General features: G+C 35.6%; 1 protein-coding gene across 22 annotated transcripts in view; it reads left to right on the top strand.

The window, feature by feature from the left end:
- Positions 1 to 25,246, top strand: part of ROBO2 (roundabout guidance receptor 2) — a 1,652,913-nt gene that overhangs the window by 1,501,930 nt on the left and 125,737 nt on the right. The gene's annotated exons all lie outside the window — the stretch shown is intronic.

Genomic DNA, 25,246 nt, shown 5'->3' with positions numbered 1-25,246 from the left:
AGGACAAGCTATAGCCTTACCAGGAGACAGTCACCATGTCACACCATATCCCACAGGTGGATGTATTGAATATTTACCATTGAAGACTTTCTGTCTTGTACCTAGGTTTTTACCTTGACTATAAATAAAATGTAAGAAAAGAAAAAGTTATAACTGACTGTATTAATACAAATCCTTGCCTTCATAAGACAATTTGTGGTTAGAATCACTTAGATGATTTTTAATCACCCTAGGGGTTTTTCTTAAGATATATTTCTGGTTGATTTTTGTCGTTGGTGTTGTTATTCTTATTGTTGCATTGTAATGTGAGGCTGCAAAGTAAACTAGAATATGGGAGATCAACGTTCTTATCCCAGCTCTGTAAAAATTCATTGTGTTATGTAAAACAATTTACATGTCTGAGTATCAGAGTCCACATCTGCAAAATGTATAAGTTGAATTGGATAGCTTTTATGGTGCCTTTAAATTATGAAATGGTATGAGTCTGTGAATGGCTATAACTCAAAACAATTTAAAAATTATGATAATACTTTTTTATAGAAGTAGAAAAAATTTTAATTCAAAATTATTTTTTAATATTTTATTAATATAATATTGAATGCTTTTTTAGGCGTTTTTGAAAAGTCTAGTACTGATTCAAAAGAGTTGTTTTTATTGCATTTTCCTTTCCTATAAATACAATATTAATAAATTATACTTTAGTGCTTACTCTACACCAGATATACTCTAGGCATTTAACATTAATACATTTATCCTTAGGACAACCCTATGATGTAAATACTATTATTATTCCCATATTGCAGATGAGAAAAGTAAGACACAAAGAGGGTAAGCATGGCAAAGTTAGTCTCCTACTAAGGGACCTAGGATGTCTCATTCGAAAGTCCACACACTTAACCATTACTGAACAGTACTGGGTACGGACAGTTTGTTCCATTCTTCATTTGGGATTGAAGATTAGAAAAAGACAGCTTAGTAATGCTTGCCCAGAAGTGTTACTTCTTCTATCACATAGTCACAAAATACATCTGTGTAATAAAGTACATATTAAAGATTTTATAATCTTTATCATAATGACACTTTCAGTAATACATAAATTTATTATATCAAATAAATAAGATTTCATAAAAAAAAAGATTTCATCCTTTTAAAAAATTGGCATTATTTTTTACTGCCCATTTAAACAAAGTTTAAAACAGTTCTACCTTTATTCTTACAGGATATTTTAATTTAATGTAGTCAGGTGTTCTTCTTAACACTGTATCTGAAATAAAAATAAAGTCACTAGAAACACATCAGAAGCTAAAGAAATGCTTGCTAAGAGAATTAAATAGCATGAGTGTATAAATCTAGAATTATGAACTCTTTCAGGGCATGATAATTTATTTTTTATCTTCATTGCCTAACAGTACTCAGGGAAAGTAGAATTTACTCAGTGCTATTTTATATTTTCTTGATAATATTTGATTATCAACAATTCTATGGACAGTTAAGAATTTGCAGGCAGGACTGAGTTCCAGGCTTTATATTTTCCACCAATGTGGTGGTATTATTATTATTATTAATATTATTATTTTCATTTTTCTTATAATGGTTTCTCTGGAAAAGTTGGTGTTCAACCCAGCTGTTCAAGTCAACAGGTATGAACTGAAAGAGAAATGAAAATGAATTGAAATACCCAATACCCAATATTACAATGACATGATGAATGAGGGTTATTATCTTTGTTATTATGTGAAAGAGATACAACTCTCAAAGATAAGAGACAAGAGAACAAATACTTTCAAAGCATTGTAAGAATATACCCCACTCCACACAGTAGAATCAATTATTGGTGAAATCTACTTTAGCTGTTACATAGTATTAACTCATTGGATCATCATTCTAACGGGACATATTTAGAAGTGGGGGATTATCATTGGGGCACAGCGAAGATTTGCCAAGAATTAGAGTACTAGAAGTCCCTCTAAGAAGGTGGTTCATTATGTAGACCTATGAGATAGACCTGTGACAAGATCTCAGTGTAGAAATTTTGCTAATCATTCTTATAAGCAAGGCTATTGTGAAAGTTACTGTTATAGCTTTCAGCTAGTTTCATCAAATGGATAGGCATTTGGCACCTTTATAAAGAATACCTGATTGAGTGTTCTATGGCATTTCAATTCCTACAACAAATGGCATTTGTTGTAAAAAGTTTGATGAAAATTATAATCATCCCATCATACCACAAGTAGCAGAAACAAAGAAGTCAATCAGGACTTTTACCTTTATTTGAGAGATTTTATGTCTAGAGAGAATGAAAACATTCTATCCTCACTCTGAACATAATTTGTAGTAAGATGCCAATTCTCTCAAATGAATAATAAAAATCTCCAAAGTAGAATAATGAAATGCTGTATTTCAAGAATTACTTCAAAAATAATTATACATATTTACTGAAAATATCTATGTGTTGACATTGCAACAAGTTTTTAAAAAGATGACTTTGTTCTCAAGTATTTTCGTAGAGGGTATGAGGTATATATACCATTAATTATTAAATAAGGCAAACTATATTAAAACTACGATATACAAGACTTTTTAGGGTTTTAGAAAACAAAAGCTACTTTAGTCCCATATGACCCTAGGTTTGGGTTTGAAAGGGAAAATAGAACCCCCATAAGTGGAGCTGCAAAGAAGACTATTCCAAGAGATGGAACCATATGAAATCTTTGGTGGTGGTAACGGTAGGCCAATAGTGGTTCAGTTTGCCTGGGGTGTAATGGAGTGTCACCTGAAGGGGACAAGGTTCGTTAAGGCTTTATTATGAAAGCCTCTAATTCCAAGTAAAGTGTTTACACTGAGCACACTATGAGATGAGGATTCACTGAGATGCATTGAGTAGAACTACATCTTTGTCTCTACGTTTAGAAAACTGATTGTCATATTTGTATAGGGGAGCTTGGCATAGAAAAGTTTGGAGGTAGGTACATGTAATAGAACGTTGTTTAAAAGTTATTTAAGGGAGTTACATTTGAATATTTCCTGTGAACATACAAACATGCATAATAATTTATTACCTTTGCCACTTAAATGACTATTTTTTTTTAAATTATGGTTGACATTCAATATAATTTTATATTAGTTTCAAGTGTACAGTGTAGTGGTTAGACATTTATATAATTTATGAAGTGATCCCCTGATAGGTCTAGTACCCATCTGACACTATACATAGGTTGTTTTTTGTTTGTTTGTTTGTTTGTTTGTTTTTAAAGATTTTATTGGGGAATGGGAACAGAACTTTATTGGGGAACACTGTGTACTTCCAAGATTTCTTTTTATTCCAAGTCAAGCTGTTGTCCGTTCAGTCTTAGTTGTGGAGGGTGCCGTTCAACTTCAAGTTGTTGTCCTTTCAGTCTTAGTTGTGGAGGGTGCAGCTCAGCTCCAGGTCCAGTCGCCGCTGCCAGTGGCAGGGGGCATAGCCCACCATCCCTTGTGGGAGTCGAACCGGCAACCTTGTGGTTGAGAGGACACACTCCAACGAACTGAGCCATCGGGGAACTCAGAGGCAGCTCAGCTCAAGGTGCCGTGCTCAATCGTAGGGGGCAGAGCCCACCATCCCTCACAGGACTCGAGTTGTTGAACTGGCAACCTTGTGGTTGAGAGCCCACTGGCCCATGTGGGAATCGAACTGGCAGCCTTCGGAGTTAGGAGCATGGAGCTCCAACCGCCTGAGTCACCAGGCCGGCCCCTATACATAGTTTTTACAATATTATTGGGTATATTCCCCATACTGTACTTTACATCCCTTTGACTATTTTGTAACTATGACTTTATATATCTACATCCCTTCACCATTCTTACTCAGCCCCGTAACCCCCCTCCCGTCTAGTAACCATCAGTTTTGCTCTGTATCTATGAGTCTGTTTCTGTTTTGTTTATTTATTTTGTTCTTTAGATTTCACATGTGAGATCATATGGTATTTGTCTTTTTCAGTTTGACTTATTTCACTTATAATATCCTTTAGGTCCATTCATGTTGTCACAAATGGCAAGATTTCATTCCTTTTTATGGCAGAGTAACATACCATTGTATACGAGGAGTGCCAAAAAATATTTGCACATGACTTGTGTTCATCTTTTATTACTGGTATACAGAGAATGTCAAAAAAATGTGTACACATTTTAAGAAAGGAAAAAACTGTATTAAAATTGTGATATTCAATACCCTGTTTCCTCGAAAATAAGACCTAGTTGGACAATCAGCTCTAATGTGTTTTTTGGAGGAAAAATTAATATAAGACCAGATATTATATTTATTATATTATATTATATTATATTATAAAGCCCAGCCTTATATTATAGTAAAATAAGACCGGGTCTTATATTAACTTTTGCTTTAAAAGATGCATTAGAGCTGATTGTCCAGCTAGGTCTTATTTTCGGGAAAACACAGTATATATCGATAAAAAAGGATTAATATAAGTCATGTTTGACTTCTGCAATTCCAAGAGGTGCTCTAAGTGGTTACCATCTGTGTCCAGACACTTCTGATTACGGTAAACTATTGCTTGAGCAATGTTGATCAAAGTGTCCACTTTTTTTGGCACCCTTGGTATATTATTACAATTTTAATACAGTTTTTTCTTTTTAAAAAATGTGTATATATTTTTTGGCACCCTCTGTATACGTACCACATCTGTTTTATCCAATCTTCTCGGTTGTTTCCATATCTTGGCTGTTGTAAATTGCACTGCAGTGAACATAGGAATGCATATATCTTTTTAAATTAGTGTTTTGGGTTTCTTTGTATAAATATCCAGAAGTGGAATTGTTGGGTCATAAGGTAGTTCTATTTTTAGTTTTTTGAGGAACCTCCATAGTGACTGCACCAATTTGCAATCCCATCAACAATGCACAAGTGTTCCCTTTTCTCCACATCCTCGCCAGGACTTGTTGTTTGTTGATTTATTGATGATGGCTATTCTGACATGTATGAGGAGATATCTCATTGTGCTTTTTATTTGCATTTCTCAGATGATTAGTGACATTGAGCATATTTTCATATGTCTATCGGCCATCTGTATGTTCTCTTTAGAGCAATGCCTATTCAGGTCCTCTGCCCATTTTTAAAATTAGATTGTTTGTTTTTTTGGTGTTGAATTTTATGATCTTTATAATTTTGGATATTAATCCCTTATCAGATGTAGCATTGGCAAATATCTTCTCCCATTCAGTAGTATGTCCTTTTGTTTTGTTGATGGTTTCCTTTGCTGTGCAAAAACATCAAACTTTAGTTTGATGTTGTCCCATTTGTTTATTTTTTCCTTTTGTTTCCCTTGTCCAAGGAGGTATACCAGTAAAAATATTACTAAGAGTAATGTCTGCCAGTTTACTGCCTATATTTTCTACTAGGATTTTCATGGTTTTTGGTCTTACATTTAAGTCTTTAATCCATTTTGAGTTTATTCTTGTATATGGAATAAATTGGTGGTCCAGTCTCATTTGTTTGCATGTATCTGTCCAGTTTTCTCAGCACAATTTATTGAATAGATTGTCTTTACCCCAATGTATATTCCTTCTTCCTTTGTCACAGATTATGTGACCACATGGGCAGGGATTTATTTCTGGGCCATTGTGGTCACAGAAGATGTTTGAATGATTAAAATCTTCCTAAATTTATTGAAACTTGTTTTGTGGCCTAACATGTGGTCTGTCTTGGAAAATGTTCCATGTGTATTGAAAAGAATGTATATTTTCCTGCTTTGGAGCTTAATGCTCTAAAAATACCATTTAAATCCATCTGGTCTAGTTTGTCATTTAAGGCCACTGTTTCCTTGTTGATTTTCTGTCTGGAAGATCCGTCTGTTGGTTTTCATGGAGTGTTGAAGTCTGCCTTTATGTTCATCAATATTTGTTTTATATATTTAGGTGCTCCTATGCTGGGTGCAGAGATGGTTACTAGGATTATGTCCTCTTGTTGGATTGATTCCCTTTATTATTATGTACTGTCTTTCTTTGTCTCTTGTTACAGTCTTCGTTTTAAAGTCTATTTTATCTGACATATGTATTGCTACCCCAGTTTTTTTTTTTCATTTTCATTTCCATATGCATGCTTTTTTTCCCCATCCTTTACTTTCAGTTTATGTGTGTCTTTTGATCTGAGGTGGGTCTCTTGTAGATAGCACATATATGGGTCTTGTTTGCTTATACATTCAGGTACCCAATGTCTTTTGATTGGAGCATTTAATCCATTTGAAGTGATTACTGATAGATACATAGCTATTGCCATTTTATTATTCATGTTTTTAACCTTCTTTTGTTTGATTCTACCCTACTTTTTCTTAGAGAAGTCCCTTTAGCATTTCCTGTAATACTGGCTTGGCAGTAATAAATTCCTTTAGCTTTTTCTCGTCTGGGAAGCTCTTTATCTCTCCTTCCATTTTAAATGATAGCCTTTCTGGTTAGAGTAATCTTAGTTGTATGTCATTGCTTTTCCTCACTTTGAATTTTTCCTGCCACTCCTTTCTGTCCTGCAAAGTTTCTGTTGAAAAATCTGCTGACAGTCTTATGGGGGCTCCCTTATAAATAACTAGCTGTCTTTCTGTTGCTGCTTTTAGGATTCTCTCTTGCTTTTAAACTTTCCCATTCTAATTATAATGGGCCTTGGTGTGGGCCTGTTAGGGTTCATCTTATTTGGGGCTCTCTGTTCTTCCTGGGCTTAAGTTCCTTAAGCATTCTTATAGCCAGTGTTTTAAACTGTGTCTCTGGTAGGTTGGTTGCCTCCCTTTTGTTTAGTTCTTTTTATTTTGTTTCCTCCTGTTATTTTATTTGGGACATATTTCTTTGTTTCCTCATTCTGGTTACCTGTCTGTATTTGCTTTTATGCATTAGGTAGATTTGCTGTGTCTTTCAGTCTTTGCTGTAATAGGTGTCCTGTGTGGTCCAGTGGCACAGTCTCCCTGATTATCTGTGTGTGTATTCCAGGAGTTCCCCTTGTGTGTGATGTGTATATTCTTCTGTTGTTGTTGAGCCTTGATTGCTTTTGGCACATCAGTGGGTGAGATTGACTCTCGGGGTGACTGGTTGTGAGGATTGGCTATGTCCACAGTGTATGAGCTGCTGTGTGGGGGCTGACACCTCAGAGGTGGAGTCACCCAAGCAGGCTCTTGTGCCTTTTGAGACCTCCCACTTGTGGGGCTAACCAGGTAGTGCTTTGGTGTGGTCTGAGGCTGGCCTCTGGGTGTATTTTTTCCGGTGCCTCTTTAGAGTGGCTCTCATCCAGGCCAATTTCAGCCTTGGCTGTGACCGGCTTGGGGCTACCTGGTAGGAGCTACAAAGCTATGTGCTGTTGGTTGCTGCCTATGCTGCCCTCAGGTTGTATTCAGGTGGCCTTGCTGTGAACTGAGGCTGGCTGCCACTACTAATGGGCTTAGAACAGCTTAGCAAAAGGCCCAGGGCCCCCTTAGGCCTGACGGTACCCACAGGTTGCTCGTGAGTCTCAGCCACTGAAAGTGCCTCCTTAGGTGTGCAGGCCAGGCTGGTTGACCTGGTGTTGACAGTGTCCCCTGCGATGCAGATCTAGCTGGGCAGGGCAGGGTCCTAGGGAGTCATGGGGTGTGGCCTGTGGTGTTTGCAAAGTTAGTGCAGATTCAGTTCTTGCACCAGTTTCAGTTCTTGCTCCAGATTCAGTTCTTGTAGCCAGCGATCACCTGCCTTGGGCCTGGAAAACCCTGAGAGCTGCCAAAGAAGTCTATAGTGAGAACTCAGGCCCACTCCCATGGTCGAAAGTTTTCCAGCCTGCTACAAACTGCTCGCTGCTGTTAACCCCTCCACACCCACCCGCCCACCCACCCACAGCCTGTGGGGCAGTGCTGACCACCCAGGAGCTAAGAGTGTCCTGTGAAATGCCACACCAGCTGAGCAAGATGAGGTCCCAGGAAGTCGCCAAGGTTGTGTGTGTGTGCAGATTTTTACCAGACCAATGTGGTCTCAGATTAGGCTCTGCTGTGGGGAACAGGTCAACACAGGAGAGATGGCGCCCCCTGTAGGCTACACATGAGACTAGACCCACACAGAGATAATGGCAGCTATCACTCTAGCTCTCATCCTGAGGCCACATAACTCAGTCTTTCCCTGGGTGTGTCTAGTACAGCGGTGTCCAAACTGTGGCCCACGGGCCAACTGCGGCCCGTGATCCATTTTTTATTGGCCCGCAGCAAATTCCAAAAATATATTTCGTTTACTTAAATAAACCAGGTGAGACAATATGTACTTCACCTCGCGTGAGTGGCCCAGCTGTTTGTGCATTTTACCGAACATGGCCCTTGGTGAAAAATGTTGAAAAAAGTTTGGACACCCCTGTTCTAGTACCTCTTGTTTTCACTCCAGCTTGGAGCCCAGGATGAGTGCTTGCAAGAGAGTGAGTCTGTGCATGGGCCCTTTAGGAGGACTTCTGGGTCTCTAGCTGCCCTCTGTCCCACTGAGATAGTCAGATGGAATCCTCACTGATTTTTATTGCCAGATGTCGTTGGGACTCCTTTTCCTGGCACAGGATTCCTGGTTTGGGGAGCCCAGTGTGGGGCTGGGAACTCTCATTCTTCAAGGGGGACCTCCCCTTCCAAAGTGTCCCTCCCAGTACTCAACCACTACCAGTGGATTTGGGGTCAGCCCATTTTCCATCTCCGTCCCTCCTACTAGTCTTGATGTGGCCTCTTCTTTATATCCTTAGTTATAGGTGTTCTCTTTGGCTAGTCTTCAGATGATTCCCAAGGGTGATCATTCTATAATTTAGTTGTAAATCCAATGTGTTCATAGGAGGTGGCAAACACAGTATTTACCTATACTGCCATCTTGGACTTCCTCTGGCTAATTTCTTTGCTTTTTTTTTTTTTTATTTCCACGTAACTAAGAGAAAATAGTGCTGATCACATTATTATTGTAATGATTTATTTCTCTAGCTCCTCAGCTACCTTTGCCGAATTTATCTTCCATATCAAGCCCTATATCTGACATGAGTTGCGCACCAGACATATATTTAGGGCTGTGATTCTCATCTGGGGCTAATTTTGCTTCTCCTATTCCCAGAGGGAATTTGGCAAAGTCTAGAGATATTTTTGATTGCCACATTTGGGGATTAGATGCTACTGTCATCTAGTGCAAAGAGGCTAAGAATGCTGCTAAACATCCTACTATGCACAGGACAACTCCCACAGCAAAGAATTATCTGTCCCCAAATGTCAACAGTGCTCAGGTCGAGAAATCCTGATTTAGTGGAAAAGAGCACTTACTGAAATGCTATTTCATCTAATTTTTATTTTTGTGTTTAATGTTAGGGCAAAAATAACAAAATATAGTTGAAAGAAACAGATTTCAAAGATAATAATCTTGTCATTTTGCTTAGCTATGAGGGTATACCAGTGAGATGGACAAATAATACCATGATTGGAGTTGACATAATTATGACATCATTGTACACAAGAAAAAGGCCCTTTGTTTCACTAATGACTAGAGATGAATGTATATTTTTGCACATTTTCTGGAATCTATGAGGCTAAGGATTTTCTTTATATTCCTTGCTCATGAAATAGTTGCCAAATTGATAAAACTAGTTAAGAGTAGCTAAATTAGAGAAGTGTCTGAACGTTCATTTTCAAATAGACCTACCAACCCACAAGGTATGTGGCACATGTAATGATGACAAGTGCTCCTCTGTAGCTGTGTTGAATTTCAAAATTATTCCATAAGCACATTTCACTAGGAGGTTTTTGTGGGCAGAAGGGTAAAAAGAGAGAGCTTTTTGAATCTTCCATAGCACAGCCCAGATGGAACCTCCCTCTGAAAACGCAGCATCCCTGCCCCACCGCAGTAACCAGAGAGTGCTCTCTTTGAACACCATTGAAGGAAACTTGAAGTTTCTCCAGCAAAGACCACAAGTCCGCTGAGTAGATGGCACATTCAAAATACATTTTACCCTGAACTTACAGTCCCTTATTTTATTGCACAGAGTTCATTCCGGACTCAAAAGAGTGCGAGAAGAATCGGTGCTGCCTGTCAAAAGTCTGGTCTGAGCTGTGAGTTCGGTGGATTTAATCCCTGAAGTCCTTTTCTAAAAGAAGTTAAAATTAAGGTTAATTTCTAACCAAACACGCAACTGTGAGATATATTCACTTTTCCAAATCTGATGTTGCAATTCCTAGTCCTGTTGTAAAACCAAATTGTATTAAACCAATTTCAGCCAATAAAATAATTATTTTAAAATTAAAGGATAATTTACCTGTCTTCGCCACTTTATTTGTTCCAACATGCTCTCTTTAATTGTGATATAATTGCATTTTTTCCCATAAATTTTTACATTCTCATTAGTTTAAAAACTTACTGGAAATAACACCTGCAATATTCTAAAAGTATTTATAAGTAATACATCTAACTGGTTGCAGATATTATTTTGTTTGAGTAATCTAATAATATTAGTGGAAAAATATTACAAGGATGGTTGCATATTAAAGAGAGCAATGAAAATAATTAAATATTCCTTTCTGATATTATGAATCAAAGGAAAAATCCTAATACCTTTAGAATGGTTTGAATTTGATCTTATATGAGTGTGGAAGGGAGAAGTACTGCACACTACACATATACACACTCTTATTTAATCTCTAAACTTTTAAGAGATTTGAATTTAGTGAAAATCAGAAAAACTATGTGTGGATATTAAAACTTCTCTACTGTTTTGAAAGCAACCATGCAAATTTCAATGATGGGTCTTTGCCCTATCTGCAGATAATATTTAAAAAAAAAAAAAATACAGTCTAATGTTAAAAAAAAGAAAAGAAAAGAAATACTCTTTGCCAGGCAAATAACAAATATCATGTCAATGATTAAAAAGATATAATTCTAACTATAAAACTGTCGTGTTAAGACCTTTGATGTTAATGTTTAATAAGTGAAGGATTAGCAGTGATGAAATATATACATAATTTTTATCATATACGTTTTATCTTAAAATTAATTTTAGTCTTAAACTTTTTGAACCTCACTTTTTTATTACTGCTGTAGGTCAAACTTGAATTTCTTTATCTGGGCAACAAGCATACATGTGGTTTTCAGGTTAAACCATAGGACAAGGATAGCTGTGAGCAAAGTTATTCTCGTTGGTATTATCCCCTTTGAACCATAAATTGCTCTGGGGCTTTGTGCAATGTGGTGTTAATTGTGGTAATAGTCAATGATTGGAAGAAATTGAACACAGAGAAAATGCTTTGAAATGGAAAAATGATGAGTAGAAGGTATATTTTAAACAAACTCTAGCCAAAGTTCAGGGAACTGAAAGTAAAGTTATCCTTAATGCTCAAAATATGCCGTGTTATTAACAGCCTCTCCATTGTGCAGACTTGGCGCTTTGTCGTCAGCAATGTTTGGTACTGGTAAAAGAATACAGTCTTCCTCTTCCTGTGTATATGTAGCCTTCCTTTATTCCTTCATGAAAAAATTGACCTTGACTGCCTCCTAGGTTCAATTCACTGTACTGAGTTCTAAGAATACAACTGTGAACAAAAGTGACAAAGCCATGCCATGACGGAGCTTCAAAGCTAGAGGTGTGGACAGATATTAAACAAATTCATCTTGTTTCAGGATGAGCGGAAGTAGTTAAGCTAAAGGGAGAGAAAGTTGGGAGATACAGAGAAAGTTCCAGATGTGAGGACACAACAAATGCAGAGATGCAGAGGTAGGAGACAGCCAGAGTTCTCTGGAGTATAGTTGAAGGCTTGAGTGTAAGGTAGAAAATGGGGCAAGATAGGACCAGACAGGTGAGCAGAGACCAGTACAGGAAGGAACATGTGTGCCAGGTTGAGAGATTGGACTTCTCTCTAGAGAGCCACTGAAGGGTAAATTGAACAGGTATTAGTCTGCTCTTGATGTGTAAAGAAGATGGTAAAATATTATATAAATACTTAGGGTTTTTCCAGGCAAATGCAACAGAAAAGTGAGGGTATTGGCAAGCCACTTATAGACTGTAGAAGCTAAATAGGATAAAGAGAAAAAAGTGATGATGCAAAGGGTGAAATGCATAGTGAGAAATGGAGGGAGAGGTTCGGTTTGTAAGACAATAGGAAACATCAGAGGTCATGGTATTTGAAATTCAGATTGCAAAGGTGGAGCCATTCCAGTTGAGGTCCAGGGTCCTGCTGTGAGACACTGTAAAAAGGGAGATGGAGACAGTATCACTGGAGGAAATACGAGTGAAATGAGGGACAGTTATGGAAAATTTGAGGTGACATTTATTGGGTATTTACTATATGTCAATTTTAGGTCTCGGCATTCTAAATGTATTAACTCATTTAATCCTTATAAAAGCTCTATGGAATAGGTCCTATTAATTGTACTTTCTAGAGAGGAAGAACTTTTAAAGTTTCCACTTGAAAACTGTATGGCAGGATTCCTGTTTAATGGAACAGGAGTCTGTTTTGTTTTACTTTGTTTATTTTCATGAAAGAGGATGTGTAACTCATCTTTAAAATGTTTATTGAGTAACAACTCTGTGTCAGACACTGAGTAACTGTGTGAAATGGCAGGGAAGATTTTTCCTACTTCCCTTCTCCTTCCACCCTTTCACCAACCCTCAGGAAACAGCCAGCTTTTCATTATGGCACGGAGGTGAGGGTGAAAATCTGAGAAAGACAGAGGAGAAGGAATTTTTACAAATCAATGAGCAAGTAGCTCAGCAGGCAGAGTGAAAAGTTTTGTGGAGGTGGCTACAAAAATTTTGTGAGAGATTGTAACAGAGGAGACAAAGCTTAGAGAAGGTGAAAAATGAGATAAGATAGAAGAGATGGAAGGCAAGGTGGGGTGGGGGGGGGTGACTAAGGACAACAGGCTGTGAATTTCACAGTTGTCCACAAATTTGGCAGAAGAAGTAATCCCTGGACCTGGCACGTCGATTGTCTGTCATAAGTGTGTGGAAGACAGGAGAGGAGGGGCACTCAAAAGGCAGCCACAGCCTGCAGTGATTAAAACTTGCAGGCACTTTGAGTTTGCTGCAAGCAGGACACTGGCCTTTCTGCAAGGGCTCAGCTGCAGTTTGGTTTAATTGCCCAAACTCCAGAGAGAGGCTCTGGTTGTAAGGTGGTTGCTGTTGGGATCCCTGGCGGTGGTCTTTTAGGCTTAATTATCCTATGATCTGAAAACTGCACTTTGTTAAGTCAACTGTCATTTTCCTATTGTGGATATTTTTAAACATCTTTTTTTCTTGTTTGTTTTCTCGTAAGTTTTTAGTTAGAAAATGCCCTGCTCTCTGAGCTGTGCTCAAGACATGCTTAGTAGAGGGGCTTTCCTTCAGTGGGTCAGGCTGACAAGGAGGGAGCCGTCTATGACTGAGATGGAGGTAACAAAGATAGCATTTAGGGAAAGCCAGGAGCGTCTAAAATAGTATTTAGTTATTTAAGACAGAGTCAGAATGCCACCATATTTCAAGTTTAATTTTGGCTTCCAGTACAGGCTTCCAGAACAGAACAGTGAGTTATCTGCAGAGACCACCTTACCTCTTACTATTTCCCTACAAGTCTAATCTCCCAAGATTTCTGTTTCCTTTCCTTTTCCAATGAATGTTACATTAATTTTCACTTTTAAAAGAATATCTGTCCTTTATACTGCTGTTAGGTGCCCTGTCCAGAAATGCTTGTGAACTGAACACTGAAAGTATAGGTAACGACTCTTTTACCAAAACTATAGATATTAGCTGGCACCCTAATTGTAGATAAAAAGAAAGCTATAGTATATAGTAAACTTGACTCAGTATCCTTTTGCCTGCGAAATAATGGCCTGCTGTGCTCATTTTCAGGTCCCAGACCTCAACTGTGATTTAAGAGCTTAACTTTAGGATATACCTTATGTATTAAATATTAAGAAAATATCATCTGGGATTTAGGTTGCCAAGAAGAACTTATGTGAATTTTAATAAGTTTCAACTGTTGTCTGTGGAAGGGTTTTGTTTGACAAACTGTCACAGAAATTTTTTTTAGGAAAATTAAGCAACTCTTTTCAATATCAAGAATGAAAGAAGCAAAATATTTAAGTTTCTCCAAGAAAGTTTATGTTTTATTAAAGAGTGCCTTGATCCAAAGTTGTGAGTTGTTAAAATGCACTTTTTTCACCAATTGAAAAATATCATTACTGAGTTCTAAATGGCTGTATCTCCATTTCCACTGTAATCCATACAGTGGTATCGATTAGTTGAAGAGTGTGTCTTTAATTACCAACAAAAGATTTCATAAGAGTAACAAGAGATTTATTCTAAAAGGCCTTCTGTTGAAAGCAGGGCAATAGACTTTGTGACATTTTCATATAAAAGCTCCATAGTTAAATTTTCATTGAATTATGGAACTATAGAATGCCCAATATTGCAGACGTTTATTTTCTGAAAGAATCTAAAAGGTGTAAGGTGATCTTCAGCTATTTGAATTGAGTGCAAAGCAAGTCTTTGGAAAACTGAAAACAAACTTTTCAAGTCTCCCTAAAAGGAAAGACACATTTACTTGCACAGACATTAAATGTTTCCTGGTTCCATTTATAGTTTTTACAATCGGCTGACTTAATGATTAATAAAGCAGATACGTAATAACATTTTAAATGCTAAGTCAAAACACTTGTTCTAGAATTGGAGCCAGACATCTTATAGCAAGAAGTAGTAGGTCATTTCAAAAACTAAAAATGTTGAGAGAATAAATTTCCTTACACGAAAAACAAAGGTACTTTTGAGATGAGAATGGCCATTCAGGAAGTTTTATGAGTGTAGAGCCCTCACATAATCCAAACAAGGCAATGAGATACACAGATTTGAACAGAACATGGTAAAAATCCACTTTGTAATAGAAATTATAGTGTATTTTCTTGTATTCTTTTCTCCTCCCAAATTCTAAACCCCCATTGTGGAAGGCTTGGAGACGGAGGTCCCTAAATTATCTGAATTATATTTACAAAAGCCAGGAAATAATAAGTTCCTACCTAGAAGCTTAATGTGCACTGGGGATTGCAAAGTATGGGAAATGTATGTAATGTGGTTATGTTATAAAATTGTACCATTTTTCAAAATCTGTGTTTGATATTTTCAAAATGAATTTAGATTTATAGGAAACATTCCCGAGAGAGAAAATTTTCTTTAGGGGGAATACATTTTAAAATGATTCTTTCATTTAAATTTGGAAGTGATTTTAGAATATCGTCCTCTGCTTTTTAAAAAATGAATACTATATTCTTTTTTGAAAGACTTTTAAGATTATTCATCAACTATAAGATCACACACAAACAGAACCTTGCATACAAACTGTTGTTTTAAGTATTAAAATAAATTTAGTTTGTTTTGTTTATTATTTAGCTGAACAGATGGTAATGGTTTTGACACAATTCAGTTTTCTTTTCCTTTTTTTTTTCTTTGGAAAAAAACAACACAAAACCAGGGCTTCTTTTCCTACTTTGTCACAGCTGGTTACCAATCAATCTCAATTCACGGTACAGTGATGATAGCACATGTTGTCCGGGGGCCAAATCTGATTGGGTTGCATTTTTCAGCAGTGTTTCATATCAGAAAAAAAAAGGTACCTTTATGGTAGGGACTGTCAGCACACGATTGGACAACTGTCATTAATCAAACCTGGCAACAATGACTGCATTTGTACAGGTCTGAGACTGGCAGATTTCACAATCAAAATCCCCATTTCTATTAGGATTTCCTCACCAGTAATGTTTTTTCATCTGTTTGCTTTTTCTTTCTTGGTTTTAATTGAAGTCAGATGATACCTCTTACATGTTGATCATATATAATATTACACCATGTTTAAAATGTATCTGTTTTATACCAAAGTATGCTCTAGTCATTTAAAATTGATGCTCAACTGCTTAATGAAAGCTAAGAGCAAACCAGGGCAATATTTAAGTACATTAGATTGTTTAATGAAAGAATCATTTTAAAGTGTGGGCATATTAGCAAACACGTTGTGAACCTCTGAAGATCACATTTGGTTTCAGAGTAATAGAGAGAAAAATATTGATACAGTTCATTTGTGGAGTTTTTGAAACACTAGACACAAAATCACCCATATGAAAATGCACACCTGCCCAGTGCACACACACACACAAAGCAACACACATCAAATGGAAGGGGCGTATTGCTCTGTGTTAGAAAAATAAATATACTTACTGCAGAGGACACTATTCCAGTCTCTTTATAACTAGAGACAGCAATCTCAGCATGTTCTATGAAATGGTGTTTTGGAAATAGGCATTTTCTCTGTCATTTATTGTTGTGAAGTCATATATTAAACTCCATTGTAAACTGTAAAGATCTCTTTAAATGTGAGAAACTATTCACATTTTTGCGTATTACTCAGTCAATATTTCCTTTCTAGGGAAAATGAACATTTCTGCAATTATCCAGTGTAACAGTATAAAACATAAATGAGGTTACCATTAATATTAGGCATATACCAATTTATCCAGAAAGAAATGCACGAAATAAGGCCACATTTATTGGACCTGTGGAAATATTTGGCATCTAATTGCTTGTGAAATAATGTAGTTTTAGAAAATAAATTACTGTTTCAGAGAAATCATGACCCAGTAGAGAAAACAGAGATGAATCATAGATACTCAAGACGATGTATTCCCTGGACTATAATTTTCTCAATGTCTGGCTTTGGGAAAAGAATTTGTCATGTTTTGCCTCAGATTGCCTAAATGTGAAATTACTAATGGGCCAAACATTCACCTCTTCTGGATTTAAAATTTTTTTAGACATGATTTCTTTAAAATCAGTCCCCATATTTCAGTTTTTTGTAGGTAAGATCTAACTTGATCATAATTATAAGTCTATCATATTTCTGACATGAGATGCTTCTTATTACAAAAACTGGTAAAGATAGCATGATGGGCTTGAGTCTCTTGGGTTTGTCACCCTCAGAAGACATAACTGCTATTACATTATACAGGGCACTTCATGGTTCAGGCTGGAAATTGGCAATGATTCAGTGGAGTTGGAAGGAAGTGTGGTGTCTCCAGCTGTACAGTGTATGGTTGTATTAGACTTGTTGGGCAGGCAGCGTGAAGAAGGAGAAAGAGCATGGACTTTGGAGTAAGACAGACCTTGATTTGAAAATTCAAATTTGTATTTGAAAACGTAAAAATTTCAAGTGTCAATTATTCCAATGATTTAAAAACATTAGTGAGTCAAAACACACACACACACACACACACACACACACACACACACACACACACACCTTGCCTTCAAGCAGATTTCAGCCCATAAATGACCAAATCGCAATTATGAATTTATAGTATCTAGTGTAAATTTCTGTACCCAGGCTATGAGACCTGAATTCTAATAACAAGTCAGCTGTCAAAAGCTAAATTGTGATGTTGACCATTTACTCATTGAATCCATTAACGAAAAAAATTGTGGGAGCAGCTGCCATTGTGGTAGTATCCCCTGGTTACTTTAAGTTTCCTTTATAGGTTCATACATCACCATTTTTTTAAAAAAAATGTAATCCTTGTCTTTATAGAGAGTTGTGACCTCTGTAATGTGGTTGATGAGGAATATGCCAGGAGATCTAGATGCTAAACCTTTGCTACCAATGAATCTCAGGGCTCTGAATTACAGTTGTCTTTTTCTAATCTTAAAATTAGGACATTAGACTAAGCTCAATAATTTTTCAGTTCTTGACTCTTTTTCACAGTGTCTCTGTTATTTTCCTGGAATAGCCTGTTTCCATTGTTCTTATAATTATTTTCTAATAATTAGTTAATTAGTCTTTCTCCCATTCTTATCTGATAGGTATTTTATTGAGGCTTTAAGTGTTCTCCTCAATATTGGTATTTTGAGATTTGCTAAATATTTCCCTGTTCACTGATTTCTATTCTTCATGGTTTTCTAAACTTAAACGATCTTTCAAAGTTATTATTTCTGGATATGAAATGTTCAAACTCATGTATATCACCTTTTCAATTGTTATGTCTGTATTTCCTTTCTTGATAAACAGGGAGTAAAACTGAACATAATAGCCCAGGTTATGCTATACCATATTTTATAAAAGTGTAAGAAGCTATATGGTTTGCTTTCATGTTGCACTTTATATGCCTACATTTTCCAATTTTCAAAATAGAGGATATATTATCTTTCATAGTTACTTACCAGAATTCTTATGAGGAAAAATTAAAAAGAATATTTGAGAACACTACTCAAATGTATTTTTATTGTCATTATTTTCACAAGACGTGTGATTATAAACCACTCTAGTTGCCAAAATAATGAAATATTTGAAAGCACTCAGCAAAACACAAAGCTTTGCTTTGTTTTCCCATAGTCTTCATATTTGTTATAGTTATTCTGCTAGAATTTCATTTATTCTGGTGCAGGAAGAGAGATTATTTATTTTTCATGTTACTAAATTACAGAGGGAAATTTATTAATGATAATATGTAAGCCAAATTATTAAATTTCTGGTCAAGATTTATTATTTTTTTAATTTAGATTTAGTAGCATTTCTGCATCAAATATTCCTAGTTTTTACATTTATAGTATTTTGTTGATATAAGTTTAACCTACATTTCAGAGCTAGCTAACTGCCGATATATAAATCTAACAACATTACTATGTTTCTTTATATAATATTTTAAATTAGTTAATCTTTTAGTTCTGCATACAATTATTTTACTAGCAACCATGTTATGAAAGAACTAAAGAATAATTTCAATCATGTGTTGGGTGATTCATCATTCATTCAATAAACCTTCATTGATCAAATCCATGATTTCATGTGCTGTTTGGTGGGGCTTAAGGCATATATTTAGGAACAAGAAAGAAACCATTTCTTTCTTTCTTTTCTTTCTTTCTTTTTCTTTCTTTCTTTCTTTCTTTCTTTCTTTCTTTCTTTCTTTCTTTCTTTCTTTCTTTCTTTCTTTTATTAGTTTCAGGTGTACAAAACAATGTAATAGACATTTATCATTTATATCCCTCACACAATGATAACCCCCCTTCCTCATCTACTACCCCTCTGACATCGCACACAGCCATTACATTTCCACTGTCTCTATTTCTAATGTTGTACTCTATTTCTTGTAAATATATATATATATATATATATATACATATATATACACATATATGTATATATATATATATGTGTGTGTGTGTGTGTGTGTGTGTATATATATATATATATATACATACATACATATATATATATATAATTGTAGTGGACATTCATTATTGTTGAGCTTCACCTTCAGGTATGCAGTCGGGTGATCAGGCATCTACATCTTCCCTGAGGTGGTCTCCCTAATGAGACAAGTGTCCATCGGATACTCTACAAAGTCTTTATAACATTATTGATTACATTCCCCAAATTTACTTTTGTATCCCTGTGGCAATCTTGTGGTTACCGATTGTGCTTTCTAATCCCCTTACCTTCCCTCTTATCCCCACCCCCCCTCCTATCTAGCAACCCTCAGTTTTTCCTCTGTGTCTCTAAGACTGTTTCTGATTAGTTCATTCATTTATTATTTTCTTTAGATTCCACATATAAGTGAGATCTTATGGTGTTTGTCTTTCTCTGTCTGACTTATTTCACTTAACACGTTGCGAACGGATCACGAGAATCATCACATGGGATTTAAACCCCACCGTACGCAACATGTTAACATAGTGTTCTCTAGGTCCATCCATATTGTTGCAAAAGGTAAGATTTATGTCTTCTTTATGGCTGCGTAATACTCCATTGTATAAATATACCACAGTTTTTTAATCCAGTCGTCTACCGATGGACATTTTGGTTGTTTCCATGTCTTGCCTATTGTGTATAGCGCTGCAGTAAACATAAGGGTGCAGAATTTTTTTTCAAATTAGAGTTTTGGATTTCTCTGGATAGATACCTAGGAGAGGAATTGCTGGGTCACAAGGTAGTTCCATTTTCAGTTTTTTGAGGTACCTCCATACTGTTTTCCATAGTGGCTGCACTAATCTGCAATCCCACCAACAGTGCACAAGGGTTCCCTTTTCTCCACATCCTCGCCAGCACTTGTTGTTTCTTGATTTATTGATGATAGCCATTTTGACTAGGGTGAAGTGGTATCTCATTGTGGTTTTTGTTTGCATTTCTCTAAGGATTAGTGAGGTTGAGCATTTTTTCATATGTCCGTTTGCCATCTGTATGTCCTCTTTAGAAAAATGTCTCTTCATGTCCTTTGACCATTTTTTAATTGGATTGTTTGTTTTTTTGGAGTTGATTTGAGTGAGTTTTTTAATAAATTTAGGATATTACCCCCTTATTGGGTAGGTATATCATTGGCAAATATCTTCTCCCATTCAGTAGGATCCCTTTTTGGAGAAACCATTTTTTATTCTCATGGGCGCACATGCTCTTGGAAAGATAACAAACAATAAAACCAAAAATATAGTAGAGACATGTGCTTTAAAAAATAAAAAGTAATAAAGTAAGAGAAGAATTATGAAAACAAAAAATAAAAAGAAATAAAAATAATTTAAGAAGTAACTAGTGGGCAGAAAGCAATTTCACATTGTTTGATCAGGAAAGACATCTTTGGGGTAATATTTGTGTTATCTTGAAATTCAAGAAGGGTCAACAATGAAAAATCTCAGGGAAGGGCATTCCATGAAGTTGCAACAATAGTACAAAGACACAGTGGTAATTAGGTAGTTATGTTAAACAAGGAAAAGAAGAACCGTGTGGTTAGAAGAGGGTGAACACGAACTTGGTCAGATAGGCAAGGAGAAGATATATCTAGTAACTCGAAGACCATAGAAATAAGTTTTATTCTAAGTAACTGAATGAGAAACCATTAGATAGTTTCAAACAATAGAATGACATAATCATATGAAGTTAAGTCAATCCGTGAAATTACATTGATACTCTTCATTCTCCTTAAAACCCTCAGATGATATAACTGCTATTACATTATACAGTTTGTTGTTGTTAGAAATAGTTGACTCAAAGATAAGGTAATTCATAAGAAACCCAAAATTCAAAAGTCTGTCTTGCGAAAGAGTGTATTTTTCTGGTTTGTAGAAGGAGTAATAGCATTTGTAGAAACTTCTGGAAAAAATGTTTTGTTTATCATATATGGAAGATCTAATAGTCAGAAGCATTTAAAGATCGAATAGAACTGGAAGATTGGTTGGTAGATTGTTACAGACAGGATTCAAATGTTGATGGATAATTGCAAAAGTGAACTTTTCAAAGTTTTTCTTTTATATATATATATGACATTATATATACATATATAATATGCACATATATATATTTATATGTATATTCAAAGTATTTTGATATATATCCATAATTCTGATAGTATTCACAATCTTTCCTTAGGCAAAGATTCAGTGAAAAATGAGAATTTAAAATTTCTGAGTACCCCAAAATCTGAGAATCTTTAAAGTCTGTTTGCTTCAGTTTGTTTTTAAATTTCAGCACCCCTATATGATGGCACCCACCAGGCCTAGTGTATTGTGGTAGTTATCTATAATTGGAAAAAGGCAGCATGGCCCTCAGGAATGTGTGCATATCACATCTTAGGACTGGGGAAATGCGTGTGTTAGCTGGAAAAAGCCTTAGCGGTAGTTCTGGTTTACTTTCATGTAGGCAGACCTCGTCTCTTGCAGCTTAGAATCTTTTCACTAGGCTCAAAGCCCTGTGAAGTATTCCCAACTTTTAATGCAGTGCCTGGCATGTAGGAGACATGTCATAAGTATTTGTTGCATTAAAATAATTAAATCTTTGTTATAATCACCTCAAATTTCAATGATATTGAAAGGATATCTTCAGTTTCAAGGGGACATTGAAATGAGACAATGCTAGACCATTGAAATTATCACCCCCAAACCTCTTTTTACTCCAAAGCTTACCTGTCTCACTGTGATTGGGCTCATTACCTGGGTACATGCACTTTCTGTACCTGTCTGGAATCCTGTAAGTATTCTACAGGAATCTCCATACCTCCAGACCATTGTCTTTTTCCAGTGTTTTACAACCTGTATCTGAAACCCTGTTCTATAGTTAGAAGGAAAGGAGATTTACTATTTTCTTATGATGCTGTGGTATCTTTGAAAGGCAGTTGATTTTATTAGTTGCTAAGATTAATTCAGTGTATTCATCCCAAACCAAGCAATACTCCATTTAAAATATTTTTTCTTTTGGAAAAAAAAAATTGCAATAATAATAGAATGCACAATTACTTGTATCCCTGATCAGGTAACCCTTAATTTACAAACAAAATAAAAATATATAAAAAGACATATATACAAGTATAGCTATATATCTCTATCTGTCTATCTATCTATCTATCTATCTATCTATCTATCTATCTATCTATCTATCTATCTATCTAAATCTATCTATCTATACAATGCAGTGTTCCCATTCCTATTTTTGTGGTTTTCTTCCACATTCCTTAAAAAAAAAAAAAAAAAAATCTCAGCAAGTTATTTTTCAGACATATTTTGGGTTCAAATACAATCTGTAATTTTAAATTAAGCACTTTTTTTTACTAAAGCAAGATATAAACAGTTCTCACATTCTATTTATTCCCAATTGTTACCTATGTCACAGATTTATATAACCTAAAGTAAAATTTTGCCAGAGGGTAAATGTTTGCTGAATATAAAATTAAATTTCTATCCAAATGATGCAGGTAATGTGGTTTAAATTTTTTTAAGTTAGCACTTAAATATTAAACTAAGGATATCACTGTGGGAAAGGGATACACATAGAGTGGGGAAAGTGCCAGGTTGAGAGTCAGGGTTCAAGGTTTGAATTCTGTTTTTTCTCTTTAGTGGTAAAATGACAATGAACAAATCATTTCGCTTGACAAAGAATCAGTTTTCTCATCTGTAAAATGACAATTCCTAATTCAGATGTCTGTTGTGAAGATGCTATAGCCTTTTCTAGTTAGCCCGTGTTCGCTGTATGAATACAAATATTTTCTATGTGTGCCATGATGTGCAGAAGGTAGATAACACTTGTCACTTGTAAATATATATATATATATATATATATACACACACACATATATATGTATATATGTAGACATATATGTCTATATGTAGATATATATGTATAGACATATATATCTCCATATATACATATGTATATATGTAAAGATACATATATATCCATATCAACATATATATATATACACGCGCACACACACACACGTATCTATTTTCCTATGAGCTATTGTGATTGTGTGTCTCTTTTTTTTAAACTGTGAGGCAACATACATTTTCTTATGTTTTTTTCCTCAATGACAAATCAGAAATAATGTACAATATAAGTGTCTTTTATTAACTTAGAATAGTGTTTTCGTATGTGTTTGATCCAGAAGGGACTTTACAGACCATCAATTTTATCTTCCTCTCTCTTAGCTTTTGAGACTATTCAGTTAGCAATGAAAAGACTTCCCTAAAGTCAAACAACAAGAACCAATGACAAAATTGTAGCTAGAATTCAGCTTTCTGAGATGAATTAGAAATGTCTGCAAAGTGCATTATTTTTAATCAGTGTTTGTATCTTAGAGCTAAGCATGTCATGCAGAACATACTCATAAGCTAACTGTAGGAAAGATGATTTTTCTTAAACATTAAATCTGTCACCAGCTACTTCTCTGAAGCTATCATCACAATCATTATTTCTCATGTTTCTACTTGGTAAAGCTAAGCAGAGAAAGTTTCTGTGTATTGTAACTTTTTTATGGATCTCAGTTCAGTACTTGCCCTAAACTGTAAATATAGCCCATAAGAAAGCCTTAATTAGATTAATATGACACATTTGCAGCTTTGCAGTTGTTTACATTATGTTGACCCTTATATCAGCAAGGAACAAGATATTCATCACATATTCAACGAATATTTCTTCAGCTCCTAGGTATAATAAAAAAGTGGCATGCATTGTGCTTTCTGTGTGCCAGTTTTATGTGCGATATATGTACTATCTCCTTTAATGTTCACATCTACTCCATGATATAGGTCTTATTAGCAGAAGTTTGTTAATGAGAAAATTGAGACCCAGATGATTCAAGTATCTTATCTACCATTAGAAGCATAGGAGGAGGCAGTGCCCAAGATTAAAACTCAGGACATTTGGCTCCAGAGTCTGTACTGTTAATGCTTGGTTAAGTTACTAGATGTTAACTGCGTTGGGAGCTGACGATAGAGCAGTGAGTGAAGCAGACAGGACCTTGGTCTTCATCAAAATAGACAATAAATTGTAATGGTTCTTAACTTTTTCTGTCTGACTTGTTTTGCTTAGCATGATATTTTCAAGATCCAGACACGTAATCACAAGTGGTAGTGTTTCATCTTTTCTTATAACAGAGTAATATTCCATTGCACATACTCGTCTTCTTCATCCAATCATCTTTTGAAGGACACTTCAGTTATTTCCATGTCTTGGCCACCATGAATAGTGCTGCAGTGAGCATAGGTGTACATATATCTTTATGAATAAATGTTTTCCAATTTTTCAGGTAGATACCCTGAAGAGGGATTGCTGGGTCATATGGGAATTCTATTCTTAATTTTTTTGAGGAAGTGCCATACCATTTTCCCATATAAAACTGAAAGCAACAAATGAAAAAGACAAACAAACAAAAACGTAAAGAGAGACAACAGTGTAGTGATTACCAGAGGGAAAACAGGGACGGAGGAGGTAGAAAAGGGTAAAGGGGGCCAAATGGATGGTGATAGAAGATTTGACTCTGGGTGGTGAACACACAATACAATATAGACATGATGCATTATAGAATTGTGCACTTGAGACCTATATAATTTTATTAACCAATGTCACCCCGATAAATTTAATTAAAAATGGGCAACAATACAAAATGTAAACAAGTGCAGAATTATTAGTATGGCAATAAGTTCAAGGCGAGAGTAATCATAGTGTAGTAATGGATGGCTTCAAACAAGTGTAGTGGATGAGGCTTTCCTAACCACTTACGACATTGTAAATCAGCAGTTTAACCCAGAATGTGCCGACAGAACAGTAACTACCATACTTGGAGGGGAAAGGAGTGTGGATAGTTAAGTTTAGCTGGCATGATTGGTTCAGAGACACTGCTTTTTCTTATGCAAAGTTATGTAAAACAGAAGTATTAGATTCATGTCTTAGCGTGTAATACAGCTAAACTGTTATTCTTTCAGCTAAAGCTAAAAGAAGAAATCTGATTATAGTATTCTTCAAAGCAAGCCTAAAAAGTT

The sequence above is a fragment of the Rhinolophus sinicus genome, chromosome 17 (genome assembly GCF_057876585.1).
Source record: "Rhinolophus sinicus isolate RSI-liver-muscle chromosome 17, RSI-T2T, whole genome shotgun sequence".
In the NCBI taxonomy this organism is placed as follows: domain Eukaryota; kingdom Metazoa; phylum Chordata; class Mammalia; order Chiroptera; family Rhinolophidae; genus Rhinolophus; species Rhinolophus sinicus.
Note: the sequence above shows the minus strand (reverse complement) of the source record. Positions and strands in the feature narration are given on the sequence as shown.